This window comes from Neolamprologus brichardi, chromosome 20 (assembly GCF_056152115.1).
Source record: "Neolamprologus brichardi isolate AB-2024 chromosome 20, ASM5615211v1, whole genome shotgun sequence".
In the NCBI taxonomy this organism is placed as follows: Eukaryota; Metazoa; Chordata; class Actinopteri; order Cichliformes; family Cichlidae; genus Neolamprologus; species Neolamprologus brichardi.
The window spans coordinates 20,114,477-20,139,789 of NC_142123.1; the positions used below are offsets into that span (position 1 = coordinate 20,114,477).

General features: G+C 44.2%; 1 protein-coding gene and 1 pseudogene across 1 annotated transcript in view; one reads left to right on the forward strand and one right to left on the reverse strand.

Moving 5' to 3' along the window:
- The window catches only part of LOC148096978 (uncharacterized), a 196,728-nt gene that overhangs the window by 27,305 nt on the left and 144,110 nt on the right, over positions 1–25,313 (forward strand). The window lies entirely within an intron of this gene.
- On the reverse strand, positions 21,456–22,060 carry LOC148096979 (uncharacterized; annotated as a pseudogene).

Consider the following 25,313-nt stretch of genomic DNA (forward strand, 5'->3'; position numbering starts at 1 on the left):
GTGTGTGTATATGTGTGTGTGTGTGTGTGTGTATATGTGTGTGTGTATATGTGTGTGTGTGTGTGTATGTATATATGTGTGTGTGTGTGTGTGTGTGTGTGTGTATGTATATGTGTGTGTGTGTGTGTGTGTGTGTGTGTGTATGTATATATGTGTGTGTGTGTGTGTGTGTGTGTGTGTATGTATATATGTGTGTGTGTGTGTGTGTGTGTGTGTGTATGTAAAAGTGTATTCCAAGTGTTACAGAGCCTATTTGCATGGCTTTTGAAGATGAAAAAGCTTTTTTGACAGAAATCGTTAAAAGGAAAGTGTAAAACTTGCCGTTTGATACGCATATAAGGAAAATGGTGCCAGCTGTTGTTGAAATCGGCCGGTCCCTATGCGAAGTCGCAAGCAGCCTGAGCGGCGCCAGTTGTTGATATGACTGAAGTAAGAGGTCTTGTGGGAGCGTGGTGGCAGTCTTAACCTCAGCGGGAGATCATAAAAATCGGACCTGTATCCGATTGGCTAACCGGGGTGCGAAGGGAGCTGCCCCATTGTTATGTGACTGGCAGCGGGACAAAGTTAGGCGGAGTTGGTCTCTGGCGGAAATTTTCAAACTAGGTAAGCGGCATTCGGGAGCTGAGTCGGGGAGCAAACAACAAGGAAAAGATTGTGCTCTGGAAGCGGTTGCGGGTGGGTGCGATTAAGAGAGAAGGGAGAATTTAGACTTTGCGTTGAATTTTAGACAGAGCTGGTAAGAGGGCTGGTTTGAAGAAAAAAGACTAAGGATTTTTCCCCTGTTTTCGAATATAAGGTTTTGGGAATAGAGGGGTACCTACCAGGGGTTTTTTTTGGAGAAAAGAGTTTATGTTGAGAGTTTTTTTTCTTTTTTCTTTTTTCACGATTCTGAGTTTTATTCTAAATCTCCTTGTGCGGATTAAACAAATGCATATAAATTGAAATAAAGTTTTGCCCCAAGGCATGCAGCCTGTATTTCTGGCCATACTGAACGTTACAAAAGCACAAGTTTAACTAAGCACTTTTACTATGGTTTAACACATAAGCACAGAGCCCGAGACACACAGCATGGTCCGGAGACGCCCAGACACACAGCCTCGGGCACGCACGCACACACACACTGACCCACCACCAGATGGCGTTTTTTTTTTTTAAGCATAAAGTAAAAACCTTTTTTTTTTTTTTTAATGGATTAAAAAATAAAAATGTTATTTGATATATAAGAAACTTAAATAATCAATTAGTTCTTTTTTTTAGGGGGAAAAGGCAATGAGCTATGAACTAGCATATTTTTATGAATATCATATTTTTTATTACTTCCTTTATTACTTTATTACTTCCTAGGACCATAAAACTTTATTGGGGGGGGCATAAATCGCTCAGTTTGACATAAGGGGTATAATATCCCTCCTCATGCTTGGGGACAGTTTGACTTCTCTGGCTTCATCTAATGTGTTCTGTCCAGTTGGGAACTGCACAGGAAAGGCCATGGCTTCAAGTTTAGAAACAAAGAAGCCAACAGGTCTATTTCCTTGGGCGGGTGCAATGGTAAATATTCCTTCACCATATAACATTTCCTGTGCTATATCTGGTGGTTGCATACAGGTGTCTAGAACAAGACCAGGTCGAAGTTCATCCTTTTCTTTCTCCATTTGACTGTAAGGCTCCATTAGTTGGTTTACATAATGACAGTAGTCCAGCTGTTGTATCCTCAGTGGTTCTTCTTTCTGGTACATTTTGCTGGTCGAAGTTTCTGGGCAGTGCATCTTGAATATCTGCATCAGCAGTGTCATGTTCCATCTCGATTATTTGTGGGATCAGCAAAAGTAGCTTCATCATCAATAGATACATCTTTGTATTCTGAATGCATCTCTTTTAGATTTGATAATCCTGCTAACACGTTCTTCATGTTCAGTGTAGAAGTGTTGGTATCCTTTGAATCTGATGTGTCTTTTCAGTTGTACCTGCAGGAGCTGGGCTTCATTGTTAGGTCTTGGAAGACAGTTTACTGTGGTTTCCGCATCCGATGGATCACAAACAACAGCCCCATGTACGGTTCTTTGCTGTCCTTTTGGTAATGCAATGATTTTGGCAAACGGGAGAATTTTAGCAATCAGTTGTCGTTCTAGTACATTTAATTGACTCAGTTCAATTGGAACGGGTGCTAGTGCTAAATTGTTTGCCACTGTGATGGACAACATCTTTCCTCGTTGTAGGTCATAGTTGTAGCAAATCCACTCTTTCATTCTTTGTTTTGGAAAGGTACAATTAGCTGAACATTCACTATCACAAACATGGACAAATTTTCCTGTCAAGCAAGTGCCAACAATGTGACTATTTTTAACATATTTTGATCTTTTGCAGTGTTTAACTTGATTAGGAAACAGAGTTCTGTGGCACACTGTACAGACATGGTTGGGTCCTAATTGAATTCTTTCACAGAAAGCTAATGTGGCTGCTTGCATCACACTGTTCACTAGAAGCTGGGGCTGTGCTGTGGACCTTGCTGGAATTGTGTTATGAGCTGTCTGTATTTCTTCTTTATTCTCTGTGCACAATGCAGCTTTTTTTGAGTGGCGAAAGATGCAGTGGTGGCCATTTTGTGTCACTGGTACTGGGCACAGCGCTGTATATGGTGTAGTCTGAATTGTGGGTCATTGTGATACCTGGCATAAATTGTTTTTGTTTGTTTCTGAAGTTTGGATCAGATGCATACTTTGTTCTTATGTATGCTCTCTTCCTTTCTCTGACACCATCCTCTCTGTATTTCTGGCCCATGTATTTTTTCTGTCTGCTTTGAAAGTCAGCATCCGTGTTGTATCTTTGAACCACATATTATTTCTGTCTGGTTCAAAAGCTGGCATCTGTATTGTACTTCTGAACCTCATATTTTTTCTGTCTGATTTGAAAGTCAGGATCTGTGGTATATCTTCTGATAATGTAGTCTCTTTTTTTGTTGAAAATGAGGATCATTTTGGTATCTCTTCACATTGTGGGCTTTTATCTTCTCTTGAATATGAGGATTTGCATAATAATTTTTGGCTGATAACATTTTTTGTTTATGGTGATAGTTTTCAGCATATTGAGTTTTCACGGTCTGTAATTTTTTTTTCATTCAAAATTCATGACAGCAGGCATATCGTTCCTTTTCTTGTTTATCTTCTTTGCCACTTCTTCAGATGAAGATTTTTCTTTAGCTTTTACATACTGCTTGTGACTTTTTTGAGTTTGACGAATAGCTTTCCCACATTGTTGTTTATTTAATTTGCACACATTTCTTGCTTTTTTGGGGGGTTTTATCTATGACTTTATCCATGACTTTATCTCTTTCATTATTGAGTTCAAGATTTTCTTGTTGTTCTGTCCGGATGTTGCTTGTTGGATCAACAGATGTTTCAAGTTGATGTTCACAGATTTGATTTGAAGCCATTTTGTCTTGTGGTGAGTTTAAAGCATTTTCTAACATTGTCATGTAGGTTTGGGCTGATTCTGGTTGAGGCACTTGCACGGTGTGATTTGTGGTTCATCATTTTGTGGTGATGATGTAGCTGTTGCTCCTGGTGTTGCCTGAGTTGACTGTGCAGGCTGTTTGTTGTGAGTGCTGACTCTTTTGAAAGAAATGGGCACAAACTCATATCTTGCATACTTGCCTTGATTTTGAAAAAGGTTATGCAGGTGGGTGATCAGGTCATTCACATGAGTGAAAGTGAGCATGACTGCTGTTCCATTTGGCTGGGGTAAAACTGCTGCACTTCTTGAATGTGAATCAAATAATCCATACCTCCCAGATTTGTCACGGAAAACTGCAATGCACTCAGGTGAGACCATGAGCAAAGCATAGTTCACATCTGTTGACAAACATACAAGGCAACTATCAAGAGGCAACCACCACTTTTTTTCTTTGAGGACTGTTCTCTGCTGCTTCCAGGTATCCATAACTTATATCGTCCATTTTCACACTGTAGACATTTATGTCAGTATGAACTTCTGCAGGAGAGGCACATACACAGGATCATCTGACCATGGAGGACCTGCCCAAGGAAGATTTGTTTTAATCCAACAGTAGAGTGCATGAGTTGCACTGACACACCAGAAGTGCTGAACTGCGTTCCTCTGGTGACACATGTTCCATCCATCCATCCATCTTCATCCGCTTTATCCGGGGCCGGGTCGCGGGGGCAGCAGCCTAAGCAAAGAGGCCCAGACCTCCCTCTCCCCAGCCACCTCCTCCAGCTCATCCGGGGGAACACCAAGGCGTTCCCAGGCCAGCCGAGAGATATAATCTCTCCAGCGTGTCCTGGGTCTGCCCCGGGGCCTCCTCCCGGTGGGACATGCCTGGAACACCTCACCCAGGAGGTGCCCAGGGGGCATCCTTGTCAGATGCCCAAACCACCTCAGCTGGCTCCTTTCGATGTGGAGGAGCAGCGGCTCTACTCTGAGCCCCTCCCGGATAGCCGAACTTCTCACCCTATCTCTAAGGGAGATGCCAGCCACCCTTCGGAGGAAGCTCATTTCCGCCGCTTGTATCCGCGATCTCGTCCTTTCGGTCACTACCCACAGCTCGTGGCCATAGGTGAGGGTAGGGACGTAGATCGACCGGTAAATTGAGAGCTTCGCTTTTACACTCAGCTCCCTCTTCACCACGACGGACCGGTGCAGCGTCTGCATTACTGCAGCCGCAGCCCCAATCCGTCTGTCGATCTCCGGCTCCCTTCTCCCATCACTCGTGAACAAGACCCCGAGATACTTGAACTCCTCCACTTGGGGCAGGACCTCATCCCCGACCCGGAGTGGGCACTCCACCCTTTTCCGGCTGAGAACCATGGCCTCAGATTTGGAGGTGCTGATCCTCATTCCCGCTGCTTCACACTCGGCTGCGAACCGCTCCAGTGCGAGCTGGAGGCCCTCACCCGATGAAGCCAACAGAACCACATCATCCGCAAAGATCAGAGATGAGATCCTGAGGCCACCAAAGCGAAAGCCCTCCGCCACTTGGCTGCGCCTAGAAATCCTGTCCATAAAAATTATGAACAGAACCGGTGACAAAGGGCAGCCCTGGCGGAGCCCATCACCCACCGGGAACGAGTTCGACTTATTGCCGGCAATGCGAACCAAGCTCTTGCAACGGTTGTATAGGGATCGAATGGCCCGTAGCAATGGGCCAGACACCCCATACTCCCGCAACACCTCCCACAGGACACCCCGAGGGACACGGTCGAATGCCTTCTCCAAGTCCACAAAACACATGTAGACTGGTTGGGCAAACTCCCATGCACCCTCAAGTATCCTCGAGAGGATGAAGAGCTGGTCCAGTGTTCCGCGACCAGGACGAAAACCGCATTGTTCCTCCTGCATCAGAGGTTCGACTAGCGGACGAACTCTCCTTTCCAGCACCCTGGCATAGACTTTCCCGGGGAGGCTGAGGAGTGTGATCCCCCTGTAGTTGGAACACACCCTCCGGTCCCCCTTCTTAAAGATGGGGACCACCACCCCGGTCTGCCAATCCACGGGTACTGCCCCTGATCTCCACGCAACATTGCAGAGGCGTGTCAGCCAGGACAGCCCTACAACGTCCAGAGCCTTCAGGAACTCGGGGCGGACCTCATCAACACCAGGGGCTCTGCCACCAAGGAGTTGTTTAACTGCCTCAGTGACCTCGCCCCCAGAAATTGGCGGGTCATTCCCCTCATCCCCAGACTCTGCTTCCTCCTCGGAAGACGCGTCAGTGGGATTAAGGAGGTCCTCGAAGTATTCCTTCCACCGCCTGACAATTTTCTCAGTCGACGTCAGCAGCGCTCCGCCAGCACTATACACAGTGCAGGTAGAGCACCGCTTTCCCCTCCTGAGACGCCTGACGGTTTGCCAGAACCTCTTCGAGGCAGTCCGAAAGTCTTTTTCCATGGCCTCTCCGAACTCCTCCCACACCCGAGTTTTTGCTTCAGCCACTGCCCGAGCCGCATTCCGCTTGGCCTGTCGATACCTGTCGGCTGCCTCCGGAGTCCCACAGGCTAACCAAGCCCGATAGGACTCCTTCTTCAGCCTGGTGGCTCCCTTCACCTCTGGTGTCCACCATTTGGTTCGGGGATTACCACCACGGCAGGCACCAACCACCTTGCGGCCGCAGCTCAATGCAGCAGCTTCGGCAATGGAGGCGCTGAACATGGTCCATTCGGACTCGATGTCCCCCGCCTCCCTCGGAATGCTGTTGAAGCTCTGCCGGAGGTGTGAGTTGAAGATCTCGCGGACTGGGGCCTCTGCTAGTCATTCCCAGCACACCCTCACTACGCGTTTAGGTGCACCAGGTCTGTCCAGCGTCCTCCCCCGCCACCTGATCCAACTCACCACAGGTGGTGATCAGTTGACAGCTCAGCTCCTCTCTTTACCCGAGTGTCCAGAACATATGGTCGCAGGTCTGGTGATACGATTACAAAATCGATCATCGACCTACGGCCTAGAGCGTCCTGGTGCCACGTGCACTTATGGACACTCTTATGTTCGAACAAGGTGTTCGTTATGGCCAAACTGTGATTAGCACAGAAGTCCAATAACAAAGCACCGCTCGGGTTCAGATCAGGGAGGCCATTCCTCCCAATCACGCCCCTCCAGGTCTCGCTGTCGTTACCCACGTGAGCATTGAAGTCTCCCAGCAGGACAACAGAGTCTCCAGGTGGAGCACCTTCCAGCACCCCCCCCAGGGACTCTAAGAAGGCTGGGTACTCCGAACTGCCACTCGGCGCATAAGCGCAGATGACAGTCAGGACCCGTTCCCCGACCCTAAGGCGCAGGGAACAAACCCTCTCGTCCACCGGGAAAAACCCCAACGTACCGGCAGCAAGCCGAGGGGATATTAGAATACCCACCCCAGCCCGCCGCCTCTCACCAGGGGCAACTCCAGACTGAGACAGAGTCCAGCCCCTCTCCAGGAGACTGGTTCCAGAGCCCAAGCCGTGCGTAGAGGTGAGCCCGACTATATCTAGCCGGTACCTCTCAACCTCACGCACTAACTCAGGCTCCTTCCCCACCAGAGAGGTGACATTCCATGTCCCTATTGCCAGTCTTGGCAGCCGGGGGTCAGTCCGCCAGGGCCTCCGCTCCTGGCCGCCACCCGGCACACAATGCACCCGACCCCTATGGCGCCTCCTGCGGGTGGTGGGCCTGCGGGAGGATGGGCCCATGTCGCCTCTTCGGGCTGTGCCCGGCCGGGCCCCATGGACTAAGGCCCGGCCACCAGACGCTCGCCCTCGGGCACCCTCCCCGGGCCTGGCTCCAGGGCGGGGCCCCGGTAACCCTATCCCGGGCAGGGTAAACTGTTCCCTCTGTGTTTTTTTCATTGGGGTCTTCTGAATCGCTCTTTGTCTGGTCCCTCACCCAGGACCAATTTGCCATGGGAGACCCTACCAGGGGGCAAAAGCCCCCAGACAACATAGCCCCTGGGATCCCTGGGACACACAAACCCCTCCACCACGATAAGGTTGCGATTCACGGAGGAGGTGACACATGTTGTTGTTTATTATTTAATGATATGCATTTCAAGTTTGAGCAAAAACATATGTAACTCTTGGTACAATGATGTAAGACATTTTTTTTAAATGGCAAGGGTTGTATAAATTTAGATTTTCTTGTAAAGTAAAAACTTTTTTTTTAACTATGGTAAAACAATGAAGCAATGTTCAGGCAAATTAAGCCAAATTATATCACTCCTCAATCATATTACAGCATAATTTAAAGATACGCAGCATCAGATAAGCCAGAAAGAGACAGGCAGAAAGAGAGTGAGAGAGAGCAGAGATGGGAAGTAAAAATGACCAATATTTTAGATATCTGTAATTTGCTTGAGTGCTGTTTTTTTTTTTTTTTTTTTTTTTTTTTTTTTTAAATGACCTTTTACAAAGGTCATATCTGTACCTTCTGCTCCTCATATTTTCAAAGCAGTTAATGTGTTATACTGAAAGAAATTATTTTAGGTTGCTGCGGGCCTTCAAACATCAACTAAATTGCAGCCGAAATACAAACATATGAAAGGAAATCCTGTTTACGTATTATTCGTAAGAGGATCTAAAATGCTCTTAAATCAGATGTAACTCATTCACTGATTTCAGATTAAACCAGATGGTTGTGTACATGTCACATAAAAGCACACGTTTCATAGTTGTGTTACGTTTTGTAAAGAAATTACACAAAATTCAGTTACAGGTTAAATGTGATAGAAACAGAATACACTGACATCCATCTTGATAAAAGATGAGTGTCAGGAAGCCATGTTCGTATTTATTTGCACTGCTTTTCACTGTGGATGTCAATTTATCTAAAGCTTTAAGTATAAAATGGTATAATCGTTTTTTCTGAACTATATATAGAAATAGATAAATAGACAGACAGATTGAAATAGCTGTGGAGATGTCTGCATTTTAGGAATCTGATGAAAGAAATTGACAAATGTACATGTTTAGTCTAACATTTTAGTATATTTAGTACAAGTTAGCAAGCATACTTAAGGTGAAAGACTAAATATCAACCCCGGTGATTATACAGCAAAGATCACATGTATACTAATTGGTTATAGACATTTGTGGGCATACCTTTTTAGGTGGAGAATTTGATGCCGTGTGGAAATCATCAGAAGCCCAGACTCGTTTTGCTGGTGGACGAGTGTCTGAAATCTGATAATGGGTTACATACAGTTAATCAAAATGATAAAACCTAACAGATTTGAAACAGACTGAAACATTTGATACTTTAAAGAAAACATGAAACAGTAGTGGTTACTAAACTTACAAAGCAATAAATAAAAAATCCCTGCTGTTTGCATAATGCTGATATGTAACCATGAATATGTCTATAACATGTAATTGTCTGCTGTAAATTCTTAATGGAGTAATATTTTTTTGATATTAACCTTGATACCTGGGGAACATAAGGAGGTGGGTCTACCCTGTGTTTCCAAGGATAACCTGGCTGGTGCTGTTTGCTAACCCAGGAAAAAGGGTATGTTAAGACATTAAGTGACCTTACACATTCATTTCATTTAAATGCCCTGCATACCATGCACTGTTATACCAGTTGTGACATTATAACATAAAAAAATCCTCAACTGTATGGGTAGGTGTTCTAAACTGTTTCAAAAGTGTTTCGAAAACTGTTCGACTGTCTGTGATCACTACCATATCTTCATCACCTGGTCAGATGGAAAACTACTGACTGCCTCATCTTGGTTGTGGCCAGTGAGCATTGGGACAGCAGGATCGACCAGGTCAAGTGGTTTCCAACGCTTCTTTTGTGCCGGGGATCTTTTATTTTTTCTCGGCATCTGGTAGAATGTCAGCATAAAAACAGAATATTAATTGTTGGCATTTCAAGCATGTGATCAGACCCAGCTTTCATTATAAGTCAAGCATAATAACAAGGTAGCTGCATTGGTAGCCAAAAGACTAAGTGGACAAACAGTAAACAAATCAAAAATTCTGATGTATACTAGCAACTTGTTATTTTAACCCTCTGGTACATTGATAGACAAGATGATTACAAGAAGAAAAAAAATTATCTCTTTTCTTCAAATAGACATGTTGATAGTGCTACTACCCGGTCTTAAGGCTTTGTTAATTAAAGTTCCATAACAGTTTGTATATTGTAATTGGAAAAGTGATTACCTTGAAAGCTGGGAGGCAGATTTGTTGACCACGACAGTTACTCCGTTTTGGTGTACAGTAATTGGGAAAGTAATTACCTTGCAAAGCTGGGAGGCAGTGTTGTTGCTGGGGCGCTGGTAGAATGCCAGCAGCAAGCAAACCCAGATGTTCAGCTCACAGTTAACACCTCAAACTTTTCAAACAAATCTTACAAGAACAATTGGCAAAGTGATTGGCTTGCAAACCTAGGAGGTGGTCTTGTTGCCCACAACAGTTTTGTTATAGAGTAATTGGAAAATTGGGTACCTTGCAAGGCTGACAGGCAGTCTTGTTGCTGGGAGGCGGTCTTGTTGCTGGGGCTCTGGCAGAATGCCAGCAGCAAGCAGACCCAGATGTTCACAGCTCCTACTTAACACCTTAAACTTTTCAAACAAATCTCACAAGAACAATTAGCAAACTGATTGGCTTGCAAAGCTGGAATGTAGCCTTGTACGGTCTGGTTTAACTTTCCTAGTGAAAGACAAAGAGGCTGCTCCAATGGAACTTTATTGTTTGCCCTGTAACGACAGAATAAATCCAGCTTTGTCTTTTTCCATTGTAGCTGAAGTACAGGACAAACTGTTCCTTTTCAGCTCAATACGAAATGCGTAATATTTTCTCTGAATACAGGACGATTCCGTTTGCACGGGACGGTTGGCAACTGTACTAACTAACCTTATGAATACAGTAAAGTTCATCAACGGTAACACAGCACCCACCCAGCTGTATAGAAAGTCTGTCATGCTAGCTAGCGCGCAGTACGACTTATTGTAACTGATTGTAAAAAGTCAGCACAACAAAAATATACATAACGTCTTACCTGAAATTCAGTTCAACGGACACTCGTACCAGCGGCACGAGAGAGAGACAGAGAGAGGGGGGGGGGGAGACAGAGAACCGCTCTCGGTGTAAGCCAGGCCCGGTCGCTCGGCGACCGCCTCGTATCTCTTTTTCCCGCATGTCCTTTTCTGTCATACACCGGTGGCTAGCTGCCCTCTGTTGTAGTTCCGCGTTAGCCACCACCAAACAACTCAGTTATTTTTCCACATCAACCAACATCTGCACAATCCACCACCTTTCACTGTTTTTACCGTTACTAAAATGAATAAATGAATCATCGGCCCATATAAACGAAAAATAAGTCCAGCTATGACACAGACTCTTTGCGAGCGATCGGGGGGGAGAAACGAGAGAGATAACCGCTCTCGCTATCTAGCCGGCTAGCTGTCAGGCGGCTGACTGATTGTAAAACGTCAGCACAAAGAAAATAAACTAGCTAGCCACACTTAATAAGAATAATAAATCTGAGGAATAGTAATAAGTGTGCCTCTTGGCATAGGCACACTTAATAACATTCTGTTAGAAAGTGATTTTAATCCCCAACCATTATAGATGTTTTTTGGTTTAATTTTTATTGTTATGCAGGAAGAACGACAACGATTATCTGGGGCGATCGTGGCTCAAGATCGATTTATTGATAAAAGTCGATTCTAGCTTGGATAATATGATATCGATTCATTAAAATCCTGAATCTATTTTTAAATATAAATTTATTTTTGCCCGACACGGCAGAATCTCAGGTTAAACCAAAATTTCAACAACCACCAAACAGCTAAAACAGTAAATGAGAGCAGGTACACAGATTCTGCACAAAGATGTAAACAGAGCGCAGACCCGCCGACGGATCAGAATCAGAGATGTTGCCTTTTTCACCCGACGGCACGGACACAGGCACGCCATCGGGACTGAAAGCCGACTCTGAACCGGCTCTTCAGGTTGTTTTGTTGCTTTAATTTATTATTAACAATAATATAAAATTATGCACAAAAGGAATTACTAATGTAAAAAAAAGTGGTTTTATTTATATATGTTTATATATAAATATATGCGGTGGTCCCTTGAGACAAAGCACATACAAACTCCAAAAAGCATATACAAACTCCAAAAAGCATATACAAACTCCAAAAAGCACATTTCTAGAGTTAAATGAACTTCCAAAACAGAGCTACCTAGATCACTTAAATTACACAATTGAAAGCATGTGTATTGTTTGTGTATTTATACACAAGCACTCCTATATATTCAAATAATTAAAAAAAAAAAAGTTAATTTACCTGTTACTACCACACACCAAATCCGGCCATTGGTGGATTTGGTGGACCTCCTGGCTTGTGTAGCCACTAGGTAACAAAAGCTCAACACTGCGCCTAGCATCCTGGAGCACTTCTGTTGTCTTTTGTATATGTTTTCGAGTTTGTACGTGCTTTGTCTCTAGGGTCCACCATAAATAGACATTTATTTATTCACTCTACATAAAATGTAATAAATAAATCATATTATATAAAAACCAATTATTCACATTTCAACTTTTAACTATTTAAATTTTCAGCTTTTTCCTTTTAAACAAAGTTAAAGTGAAACAACACAAAACACTGCAAACCAAAACACAATTAAATATAAATTAAAATATGAAAACAAAAAGAAGATGCATATTCTCTGTCATATGAACTTTCTGAATCCTTTATCATCTGCAACTGAAAATAGTTGTAGATGATTACTATACCTTTCTAATGTAACGTTGTCCCTGGCTCTCTTTCCCTACCGCCCCTCCCCCCTCATCCCAGTGTAAAGCACAAGGCTCGCATGCGGAGTGAAGTGAAAAGGAGCGATGAGGAGCCAGGTCGCGTCGTTCACGTCAAAGATTCGGCAAGCCAATTTGTTCGCAACCGACACATCACTAATTGTTTCACAAAATAGGATTATCAAGTACTGATGATAGCAAAAAAATAGACAACATATGTCAGATTGTTTTGAAACCTGTTTTTGTGTTTAGAGGAAGGCCAATAACACTGAGGTTTATATATTCGAATGTATACCTGCAGTTGAATTAACTGTCCAAGCACATGGACTTTCATTTCAAATGGGCCTGCACTGCACTTGCTCCATTTTCAAAACATAATAGTTTTGAAACATTTGTAGATTCATCCTACAATTTAAACTACTTTGTACCTGAACTATCAATCCTCAAGATGTTTATCTACAAGCTTGCAAAAAGTGAGTCTTCCTTTTTTTGCTGAATATCCTTTTTTATATTGGGCTATATTGGGTTAAGGCAAACTAATCTAGTGGCTACAGTTCTGTCCTTGCAATGATTTCCCACTTTAAAAGGTAGGCGAAACCCTGACAAACATTATTTCTGCTTCAAAGCAGAAGTGGTCTCACAATGGATCTCATTAAATAATAAATCAACTGAAATGTTCTTACAACACCTATTAAAGAAGTGCACACTTAAACCTGGCACTGGATTCATGAAGCATGTGCAGTGACCAGTTTTGCTCACAATGACTGCAGAAGAGGAGACAAATAATCCGGTCTCAAGAAACAGAGGAGCATCATGTCATGATGCTGTCACCTCAGTGGCTACTATTTCTTGATTTCACTGAGCACATAACAACAACACATAAGTATGGGATATCATGCCCCTGCGTGTCCTGGCTTAAGAAACCTGTATTAACAACTCTAAGGCTGATTACCTGTGATGGCATGTGCACGGCCTTGCCTGTACATTTACCCCTGTCATCACAGTCATTCCTCAGTTTGGTAGCTGCTCCTCATCAAGCCAAGCTGCACTGTGGGGCAACATTGTGTTGTACGTCATTCCTTTCCTTCAGGAAACAGAAGTGTGTGTGTGTGTGTGTCTGTGTGTGTGTATATCTCTGTTCATTCCCGTTCATTCAATTCACTCAGTGCAACACATAAGTATGGGACATACATACACACCCTGCAGAGCAGGAATTGCAAGCAATTCACACATAAGGTGCTTGTAATTGCTTGCAATTACAAGCACCTTAGTGTGTGTGGTAGACCCAGTGGAAAGTGTTAGGAAATAAAATATATAATCTGAATGCTGATTAGTGTGTTTTTAGGAGAGGCCCAGACTTTAGTGTAAAACTAGGTTGCAGGCTGACAGGAAATTACATGCTTTTGCAGAGCGTGCTTTTGCAGCTAGAAAGTGAAACCAACTAGGCTGTTTGATCGAAAATTAAAGTGTGGTGTGACGTAGAGAGCAAGTATATAAATACCTAGGCTTCCGTTTGTGCTTCAGACCTGGGGTTGTGTGTTTTGTGCTCAGGTCTCCATATCCCGGATATGTAAAATAAAGATCATTTTTTAAAGTAAAAAGACCACTTTTGAGCTGTGTCTTTCTTGGCCCTAAAGAATCCAAAAGAACCGGAATTTAATAAAAGGACAGCATAAGCCACTGAAGAAGGTGTAATGTCCAAACAATAGAACCACACTAAAGTGTGTGGTTATGCCCAACTAGCTGCAGCACAAATATCAGCTATGGGAACCCCTTTTAAAAAAAAAAAAGAGCCCATGGGGTTGCCATTCCCCTGGTGGAATGAGCTCTTATGCCCCTGGGACAAAGAAAGACCTTTGGTGCTTTACACCAGTGAGATAGCTTCTATAATCCAGAGAGACAGAGCTCTACCTCTGGCTGGATTAGCAAAACAGACAAACAACTGGTCACTGAAATGCACGTTCACTGGGACACTGGAACTAACCACAGGTCTCAGCCAGTGAACCCCTTTCTAAAGACGTACGGCAATTTTTCCGAGCTGCATCGGTTGCTCTTCTTTCTCAGCAGCCTCCCCCCTCTCAGAGCTCCATCCCCTAGAGGCGACCTCCTTGTGGAATCGATGGAAACCAGCTTATCGCCATATTCCTGCAAGTGGTTGTCCATCCTAACACACATTGACATTCATGTATCCAGTGATTTATGTAATTCTTTAGTGGACAATTCATGCTTTAAGTCTTCATTTAGGCTATTAAGAAAAGCCCATTGGCTAATGTAAAAATACAAATGTTGATGCATAAATACCCAGTGAGTGCAAGCATCAAGTTAAGTGTATGTATGACTTGTGTAAAGCACATGTATAAGCTGAAACAATAGATAAAACAAAACTGAACAACACTGGACACACCTAATGCATGAACCAAAAAAGCAGTAGAAAAAGTGGAAACACAGGATGAACCCAGCAAAACGAATCTTGGATGATTGTTCCACAAGTATTTCTTGTTTCATCATCATCATCATCACCTTTATTTATAAAGCACTTTAAAACAACCACAGCTGACACAAAGTGCTGTACACTGGAGCTATATAATAAAATTACATAAGATATAAATAAAAGCCAAATAAACAAAAAAGTAAAATAATTAATTAAATAACTACTTTCATTACAAGAGAAACCAATATTTACTGAGGTTAAAAGCCAAAGAATAAAAGTGTTTTTTAAGATGCGATTTAAAGGTGGACAGTGAAGGGGCCTCTCTAATGTGCAAGGGCAAATTATTCCATAAATTAGGACCCACGATAGAAAAGGTCCCCTCTGAGCTTCCTCCTGGATCTCGGTACCTCCGGGAGCTGCTGGTCAGCTGACCTGAGAGACCAACCGTGTTTGTGGGGATGAAGAAGCTCAGAGAGGAAAGCCGGGGCAAGATTGTGAAAGCATTTAAAAACAAACATGAAAATTTTAAAATGCACTCTAAAAGAAACAGGCAGCCAGTGCAGTGAGGCCAGGACAGGGGTTATATGCTCTCTTTTACTGTCCAACTTAAAACCAAGGTCAAGGTCACTTCCAGGGGTCCCAAATCAACAGAGGAGAACTCACAGGGACCACTGGGTCCAAACACCAACACTTCTGTTTCCTTGTAATTGAAATGTAAAAAGTTTAGAGCCAAGCACGCTTTAATCTCATCTAGGCATGTTAAGAGAAGTTTTATAGAGATGCTATCCTTCTGCTTTAGTGGCAAATAAATTTGGCAGTCAACAGCATAACAATGAAAACAGATCCCATGCCTTCTAAGGAGGGAGCCCAGAGGCAATAAATACAGTAAAGACAGTAGTGGCACTAAAATTTAGCCCTTTGGGATGCCACATGACAGAGAAGCAGAAGATGATTCGGAACCAAGAAGGTTGACAGAGACAGTTCTCTTGGCCAAATAAGACCTAAACCAATTAAGTGCAGTGCCACCGATACTCACTACATCATTTAATTGAGAAATTAGAATATTGTTGTCTACTGTGTCAAAGGCAGCAGTTAGGTCAAGCAAGACCAGGACAACATGGTTACCAGAATCACATGTCAGAAGGATGTCATCTAAAACCGGGTTTGTGTGCCTCACCTCAAACAAGATAAGTTTCTTGTTGTGCTGTCAGCTACAACATAATTATACTTTGTAAAATATTTTTAAAGCCATTTAATCATGTAAACAACAAGGAATAAAAAAAACTGCAGGAAACCGAAGGAAATAACAGGCTGAAAGAAAAATTGGGGAGGCATTCTTTCAACACCAGTGTCGGCAGTAGAATGATTACAATCACCAAAAAATTATTTTTACAGTGATTATTTTGTATTGTTGAATACTGATTTTGCTGAAATGCTGTAAAATTTTACACTGGAGACTATGTTTTGCTGTCAGTATTATACAGATTAAAAACTAAAAGCTGCTGTCAAGAAGTGGACAAAAACACATCTAATATTCTACTAAATGCTAGGATAATGAGTTAGGTACTGTAGAAACAACATCCTGATGGTGGTCCTGCTTTCTCTACATAAAAAGACATTGCTAAACTTAATGTGCTCACAGGAGCAACCTGGGTTTAATTATCTCATCCAAATATTCTTCAGCATACACACAGGAAAAGTCAGGGACTGACCTCCTCTACTACATGATGAACAGCCAAATGTCAGTAAAAAGAATTTTACAAATAACTTCAGTTCAGTTTAATTTTTATTTCAAACATGTACATTCACAATCATTACACAATATTCCATTCTTTTGTTTGAAAAGGAGGGTTTTTTTCTAGAAGCTTCAATAAGCATTTCGATCTTATCTTGTAGCACGTTAGGCGTGATTGTTTTTTTTCTCTTTTCTGTGTAATTGTGACTTGATCCATTTCCTGTGCAGATATGGAGGGCATGTTCTAAGGTAACAAATCAGAATATTTTATTGATCCCTGGGGGAAATTATTTTTTGTTACAGTGCTCCATTATAAACAAACATTAACAAGTGGGTGGGAGGTGTTATCCAAAATTGTCTTCATCTTGGACAACATTTGTGGACACCTCTCCAACACCACCTTGAGGGAGTCCAGCTCCATCCCCACAACATTACTGGCCTTACGGATCAGTTTATCGAGTCTGTTGGCATCTGCTACCCTCAGCCTGCTCCCCCAGCATGCAACAGCATAGAGGATCGCACTGGCCACAACAGACTCGTAGAAAATCCTGAGCATTTTCTGGCAGATGTTGAAGGACCTCAGTCACCTCAAAAAATAGAGACAACTCTGGCTCTTTCTGTAAAGTGCTGTGGTGTTTTTAGCCCAGTCCAGTTTATTGTCAATGTGTACTCCAAGGTATTTATAGTCCTCCACAATGTCAACACTGACCCCCTGGATTGAAACAGGGGTCAAGTGTTTCCTGGTCTTCCTGAAGTCCACTATCAATTCCTTGGTCTTTGCCACGTTGAGCTGCAGATGATTCTGCTCACACCACGTGACAAAGGAGTCAACCACAGCCCGGTACTCTGTCTCATCATCCCTGCTGATGCATCCAACCACCACAGAGTCATCAGAAAACTTCTGAAGATGGCAGATCTCTGTGCAGTGGCTGAAGTCTGAAGAGGAAGGGGGAGAGGACAGTCCCCTGTGGTGCCCCTGTGTTGCTGATTACCTTGTCAGACACACACTGTGGGAGACGTACATATTGTGGTCTTCCTGTCAGGTAATCAACAATCCAGGACACCAGAGAAGCATCCACCTGCATCGCTGCTAACTTATCACCCAGGAGGGTTGGCCTAATGGTATTGAAAGCACTAGAAAAGTCAAAAAACATGACCCTCACAGTGCTTGCCGGCTGGTCCAGATGGGTGTAGACACGATTGAGCAGGTAGATGATGGCGTCCTCAGTTCCGAGACGAGGCTGATAAGCGAATTCAAGGGGATCCAGATGTGGTCTTACTATGGGTCGCAGCTGGTCCAGGATGAGCCTTTCCAGGGTCTTCATGATGTGGGAGGTCAGTGCCACGGGCCTGTAATCCTGGGGGCCACTGGGACGTGGCGTCTTTGGTACAGGGACAAGGCATGATGTCTTCCACATCACTGGTACCCTGTGATGTGGGGTACCAGCATAAACAGTTTATGAAAGACTCCACACAGCTGGGGGGCACAGGTCTTGAGGACGAGGGGACTCACTCCGTCTGGTCCAACAGACTTGCCTGAGTGAAGTCTCCTCATTTGCATCTCAACCTGGTATTGAATGAAGGTGATGGGTGGGGGAGGGGTGTCAGGAGTCTCACAGGAGGCAACAGCGCCATGTGAAGAGAGAGGCTGGCACAGTGGTGTGGCTCTGGATTCCAGGCTGACCACAGGTGAGGTTGTGGGGGTGTGAGCAGACACTGTGGTGTCGAATCTATTGAAAAACAGATTCAACTCGTTAGCTCTATTCTCACCTCCCTCAGCTCCCCTGCTGTTGGTTGGCCTGAATCCAGTGATGGTCTTCATGCCCCTCCACACCTCTCTCATGCTGTTCTGCTGGAGTTTCCACTCCAGCTTCCTCCTGTAATTGTCCTTAGTCTCTCTGATCTTGTCCTTTAGTAACACCTGGACCTTCCTCACCTCTTCCTTATTGTCCCCTCTGAAAGCCCTCTTCTTGTTGTTGAGGAGGGCTTTGATGTCCTTAGTCATCCACGGCTTGTTATTTGGGTAACAATAAACAGTCTGAGCTGGAACAATGGAGTCGGTGCAGAAAGTTATGTAGTCTGTGATACACTCAGTAAGCCCATTGATGTCCTCGGCGTGAGGCTCACAGAGTGTTTCCCAGTTGGTCACCTCGAAACAGCCCTGTAGTTCCGCTAAGGCCTCCTCTGACAACCTCCTAACGCTCCTCGTGGTCACAGGTTCCCTCCTCACAATTGGCACATAGCGAGGGGTGAGGTGAATCAGGTTATGATCTGACCTACCAAGTGGGGGGAGGGAGGAGGAGCTGTATGCATCCTTGACATTGGCATACAGTAGGGCTGTGTCCCAATTCAGGGTCTGCACGCTTGAAGTACGCACACTACGCACACTACGCGTACTACGGACGGTGCGTACTATATGTACGGGAAGTGCGGAAGTAAGAGGCCCGTGAAATGGGACGGTCTACCCTTTGAATTCGCGTCACCAGCTGTGCCTGGCTGTACCACCTTCCCCAATCGGCAACATGGTCACAGACCACGTCCTTGCGTGTGCCATTTCCCTGCTAATAGAAGAGACCCAACAACCCACCCGTCACAGACGAATGATCCTGTTGCGACTACGGGACACCCACATGCAGGTACAGTGATAAATACATGGCGACATTCCTCCCCCCTGAGATATATGACGTGTGTACCTGTGTACTAGCGTAACACCCTGATATATGCGACTGTAGATGTGAGTCCCAAATAGGACTGTGTGCGCCCGCAGCCAGCACACATGTGCAGGTACACTGGTACAGTACATGCGAGTGAAATTCCTGTGTGCGAGCTTCACAAGCCACAGAGGTGTGCAAAAATACAATAACATAAAACAAGCAAAATATAAGAGTGGCTAAATCTGAGAGGAATAAATATATGTACAATATAAGAGTGTATGCATTACTGGATGTGTATACAAAATACGTATGCCGTGTGTGTGTGTGTGTGTATACATATGTTACAAATTAAATACAGTAAACAACAAAATAAAATAGACAAAATATACAGAGGTTGGTAGTTGGGTCACCACAAGGACAGTGTCCACTGCCTGCGAAAATAAGAACAGCAACAATCAGAATAATAACCAGAATAAAAGAATGTCTGTCATGTCCTGTATTTACTTTCACCAGACCAGACCCCTGTACTGCAGGATTAACCTGAGTGTCCCAGTCCTGGACAGATTCTTCAATAATGAGGACACCAGGCCTGATTTCCGCCTCAGCAGGGAGTCCGTGACAGCGCTGCTGAATCTACTGAACCAGGAACGGAGACATGGGTGGGGTGCCCCGATCGAGGCCCTTGTGTTACTCTTCTGGCTGGCGAGTGGAGCAGCCTACAGGGTCGTGTCCAGGGTGTTCGCAATACCCCGTTCCACTGTCCACCGCATCGTGCACAGGGTCACAGAGGTGGTGGTGGCCACGCGCCACCAGGTCATCCACCTCCCACGGACCCCAGAAGACCTAGATGCCATGTCCAATGGGTTTGCACAGCTGGCAGGCCACAGGGCCTTTGTGAAGGCTGCTGGTGCAATTGACTGCTGCCATGTCCGCATCAAGCCCCCCAGCGGCCCTGACGGTCAGTGCTACAGGAACAGGAAGTTGTTCCCGTCCATAATCCTGCAGGCGGTATGTGACCATCAGGGCCGCTTTGTCGATACACATGTGGGCTGGCTGGGGTCAGTGCATGACTCCAGGGTCCTCAGCCACAGCCCACTGTACCGACAGGCCCGTTACCCTCCCCCAGGGCATTTTATCCTTGCAGATGGAGGGTACCCATGTCTCCAACATCCACTCTCCCTCATCACCCCCTACAAGAGGCCAGTCCACGGTGTGGGAGCCCAGCGCTTTAATGCACATCATTCCAAAGGCACGCTCTATGACAGAGCGTGCCTTTGGAATGATGAAGACAAGGTTCCGTGTCATCTTCCTGCAAGCGCTGGAGGTGCACCACACCTTTGTGCCACATGTATGTCATGCTAATACGAGCATAATTGTTGTATGTCCAATCATAATGGCAACTGTAGTGCATACTCTGGCATGTACACTGTACTTACAAGATTAAACATCTGTCGCAGGTCATAACAGCATGTGCCGTGCTGCACAACATCTGCATCGGTGCTGGTGACATTGTGGCCAAAATGAGGAACCGAGGATGATGGCCAAGATGAGGGGGAGACTGGTGTGGAGGCAGTCAGTGGTGCACACTGGCGGGCTGAGGTGTCTGCCCTGGAGGAGATACCCCCAGACTATGATTATTGTCAGCAGGCAAGTATCCCTTAGTGGTGCATCTGCACAGTGCTGGGATTTCACGTGACAGATCTGTCTTAACATGCTTGTTGTTACCATGTCGTATTCCCACCGCCATGATTACAATCTAGTGACATGGCAGCTCTATTGCCCTGCAGACCCAAGTGGAGGATGTTGCGGTGGACAGTGGGGATGAGCATGCCTGAGCAACATCTGGGGACGCCTATGTGGGATGCTCCACTCAGTACCTGGCTATGAACCGGGGGTCTTATCTGTGGCACCTCCCTCATCTCTGTGGTCCTGGTCCAGCGGACCAAGCAGCACTGCCCAAGACTCCCTGTTCAGGCACATGTCAGGCCTGGTTGATGATGTGTGTGCATACTGGGACACTCAGGTTTATCCTTGACCACAGTGGGCAATGCATTTCCCACAATCATGTTGTGTTATACGTTGCACTGCTTTCATTTTCACAATTTGGCATGTGCAATAGGTCAGGCCCCCCGAAATTGTGTCATGTAGTTTGTGACAGACATGCACTCATAGTTGGGATGTTCCTACTGTCTTTATTTACATAACTGAAATCATCTTGTGTGTGCAGAACAAAGGTTGGAACAACAACATAAATAAAGTTCAACTATGTACATTGCGCCGTATTTACGGAAATCTGGTCACTGAAATAATCATGTTTGTACAGAACAAAGGTTGGGGTCCCAGCATAAATAAAGTTCAACTATGTACAGTGGCTGTCTGTGGACACGACTCAGTCCTTTTTCTGCTCCACTAGCTTTTTGAGGACACCTATCAGCCTGTCCATCCTCTAGGCTCTCCGTTCCTCCATTTGGCGTTGCTGGGCCATGTCCTCCTTTATTAGGGCAATGAGCTCATCCTCCCCGTCCCTCCTCCTTTTCGCCACCCATGCCTCCGGTGGCTCCTCATCCTCCTGCCCCTCCTGGTGTGTGAGTGGGTTGCCCACTGCTGCACTGGGCCCTGGTGCGTCCTCCTGGATGGAGGAGTTTAGGACAGGTGGCCTGGTGGAGGGCCTCTGTCCTAGCACCTCATCCATGGCATCAAACCAGGGCCATGTTGCGGCAGTGGGCTTGCCACTTGCACCCTCACCCATCGCTGGATACTTGCACTCCTGAGGGGAGGATACATCACAGGTGGCAGTTGGCAACAACAGCAACAGTGCAGGTTTACATAGGTGACTTTTCAGTGTTTTGTGTGTACATCTGTCACTACCACTGTACATACTTTGTATTTCCTCTTCAGGTTCTCCTGTTTGCGCTTGGCCTGCACAGAGGAGATTTTCCCCGCCAGGTCCATCTTCTCCACGATTTCTCTGACAGACAAAATATGAGAGCACATGTATATCAGGTCATTCCGTTTATGGCATCCACAGCAGGATGTACTGGCTTGGGACCACAGGGCAGACAGTTCACTGTCCCTTGTGCCTCAATACTTGTAAACATCATACTGTTGCTGTACCTCCAACCCACTGCGGCTGAGTGTTTTGCACCCGTGAACAGGTGCTCATTGTCACGGCGGAGTCGAATGAGGTCTGCCGTCTGCTCCTTGGTCCCTGTAATGGAGCGTGACATTGGATTACATTCCCCACCATCCTGCACTTCTTTTTTAGCACTTCTCCGTTTGCCGTCAGTTCAGCATATATAGCTGTGTGGAACATACACACTGCAATGTCAGGCAAAACTGTTTATTGCGGGACAGGGGCAGCACTGACTGGGGCAGAACATTTACTTTATCAGGCCCTAGGTTGGGGTCGGGGGTTCTCTGTCATATGTTTTGTTTTAATTCAATTCAATTCAGTTTTATTTAGATAGGGCAGCATCACAACAAAAGTCGCCTCAGGGCGCTTTGAAATATCCCCTTTGAAATATTTGACATGGCAGGTGTTATAACTGTAACAAATGTATGTATATATTACATTTACATTTTATATATAATGTGCTGTGGACACAGCTACATTCCTGCCTGGTATATGTTGACATTTCTGTTTGCGGCACAGGCAGGGTCATATTAGTACAGTTGATTGCACTTGTAGTGGTGATACTTCTATTCATACTGCCCTCGGTCTGGTACAGGAATCACAGCTTTGCGGGTCTGTGCATTTACGGTTACGTGGGTCGGACAGGTGTCACATGATTCTCCTTGACATTTACTATTAACCTTCCATTAACTTTTACATCATGGCATTTGTTTCGCTCCTTCACACATATCTTACATTTGCCCAAATGCCCTTTGGTAGATAAGTTTAGTCATTTTCAGATCTGACCAATCAGACCACTGCATTTGGCAACACGTTTGTTTGTAGCTCAAAACATGCAGTGGTACTTAAAATTCAAAGATATGTAAATAGTAAACTAACAATATTTTGTTGACTCACGGTTTGGGGGTATTACACAGCTAGATGCTGCTTCAGGTCATTCGGCTCATTAAATGTTGTCCCAGTTTTGGCAACTAGAGCTCAAAGTGCCCAACTAACACCCTGATACAACTTCAACTCCTGAATCAAACCATGCTCTCAGTTTCTTCCTTTTCCTAATAAAAAAAAAACCCATTGTGACCAACTCATCATCACTAGATTTTTTTCAGTATAAAAGTGATTGGTGTGTAAAGGCCTTAACTGTCCACCCATTACCTATTAGTTACTGAATAGGTAATAAAACAATAGAAATTCTAATTTTTCCTGCATAATCCATCATTTAAAATGTAATCAAATGTAAAAGTCTTTTTCTAACAATTATTTTATTAGTTTTAATTGTTTAACTTTATGCATCAAGCAAAAATTAAATTACATGCAACAGACTTTGACTTGAAGAAATTAGTTTAACATTTAAACCCATTTTCTGCATATTTCAGCATATAAAATAAAATAAAATAATTTTTTGTATTTACCCTCAACTCTTTCAAATAGATGTAAGTAAAACACAGCAGAAAATATATAAAATCAAAGACTCAGCTGGACTAAGTCCTGTCGCTCTAAATCTATTTTCACCTATTTAGCAGGAATGGGGCGGGTGGAGGTTTGCCCATTGCCATAGTCAGTGGGGGAATCCGGGGGTTTCTCTGAGAATTTCACATTCCCATGGCAGCATACTCGGTGCTTGCTCAGAAGTTTAGGGGTTTTAATCACATTCATATTAGATTCCCAAAAACATTTTAGCAGGTTACATGCAAATTATAAGAATAACAACAACATTACAACACGTGACAACATTAGTTAATCAAGAATCAAGAAATTCTGCTTCCACCTGAAAACATCAACAAACACAACATACTGTACTGTAAATATACATACTATATGTACACATATATATACTTTAGAACTAAAAATAATATAGAAAGACTTCATCAAAGCTATAATTTCACACAAACATTTACACAAAAGGCTAATGAAGCCATTACAGCTTTTATTGTTATTTATCAAGATCCAAAAAATATTGATCACAGCTGATCTGAAGAGAATTTCATACCTCAGGTCTTTGAACTGCAACCTTTACACTGGTTCAGATCTGGAGAAGAAATAACAGGGACATGGGATGGATCAGTAAAGAAAACTTAACTTATAAAACAGTTTTCTTTTGAAAAGTATAGCAGTTCACCTACCACATACAAGCTCAGCAGTACCACATACACCACATCAGTATAGGAGGGAGCAGGTAAAGGCCAGGATCTGAAATTTAGAAAGTAAAACAAGAAATTCATTAATTAACTTCAAGAAGCAAATTATTGATTGAATTACAACTACATAAAATACTACTCAGAAGAAAAGCAAGAGATTGACACTGCCATGTGCTAACTTTCAATAGAAACAATTATCACCAGGTCTGTCGACCTCCATTGTCTGTCCACTCATATGTCATGAATAATTTCATTAAAAAAACTTAAGTGAGGAAGTGACGTAAGATTTGCGCATGCGGGGTACAGATTGGGTTTCCAGTACGGATCGGGTAGCGACAGACAGCATCCTCCTTTTCCCCGAATTTGAAAGAAGGGTCGGGTGTGTCCTTCATGGCCCACCATATCCCAGAATTCATAGCGCGGCCCAGCCAAACTCCAGTTTCCAACAATGGCTACCAAGTTTTAAAATTACTCTCATTAATCTTTCTGAATCACAAAATAAACTTTTAACATATTTTCAGGCGAGAATGTGGGTGTGTAAACTTCAAATATCTGCTTGGTTTATCAAGATATTGCATATTTGCAAAAGTGCTTCAACGTTTTCGGAGACGTCTGTTACCTACCAGCTCGATAGCTAACTGAGAGCTTGGTCACTAGAGCCGCCGAGAACGTCACAACTCCCGGCACATCATTTTCAGATCACCACGGTCTTTCGCTACTCAGGTTAAACGTAGGTCGGCCTACCCGACTCTCTGAGGACCCATAGCCCGAAAAAGGCCGGGTCCTCAGGAGGATCCAGCGCATGAAGTTGGACACAACCTCAGTGTTCCGATTACCAGTCCGGGACTGGTTATGCATGCTGACTGATAAAAAGCGCACCATGAACACATTTCATTGCAACTTACCGGCAGTTGTCTAGACTGTTAACAGACAGCAACAGATTTCAAGTTTCATTTCAAGTAATGGTGCATTACACAGA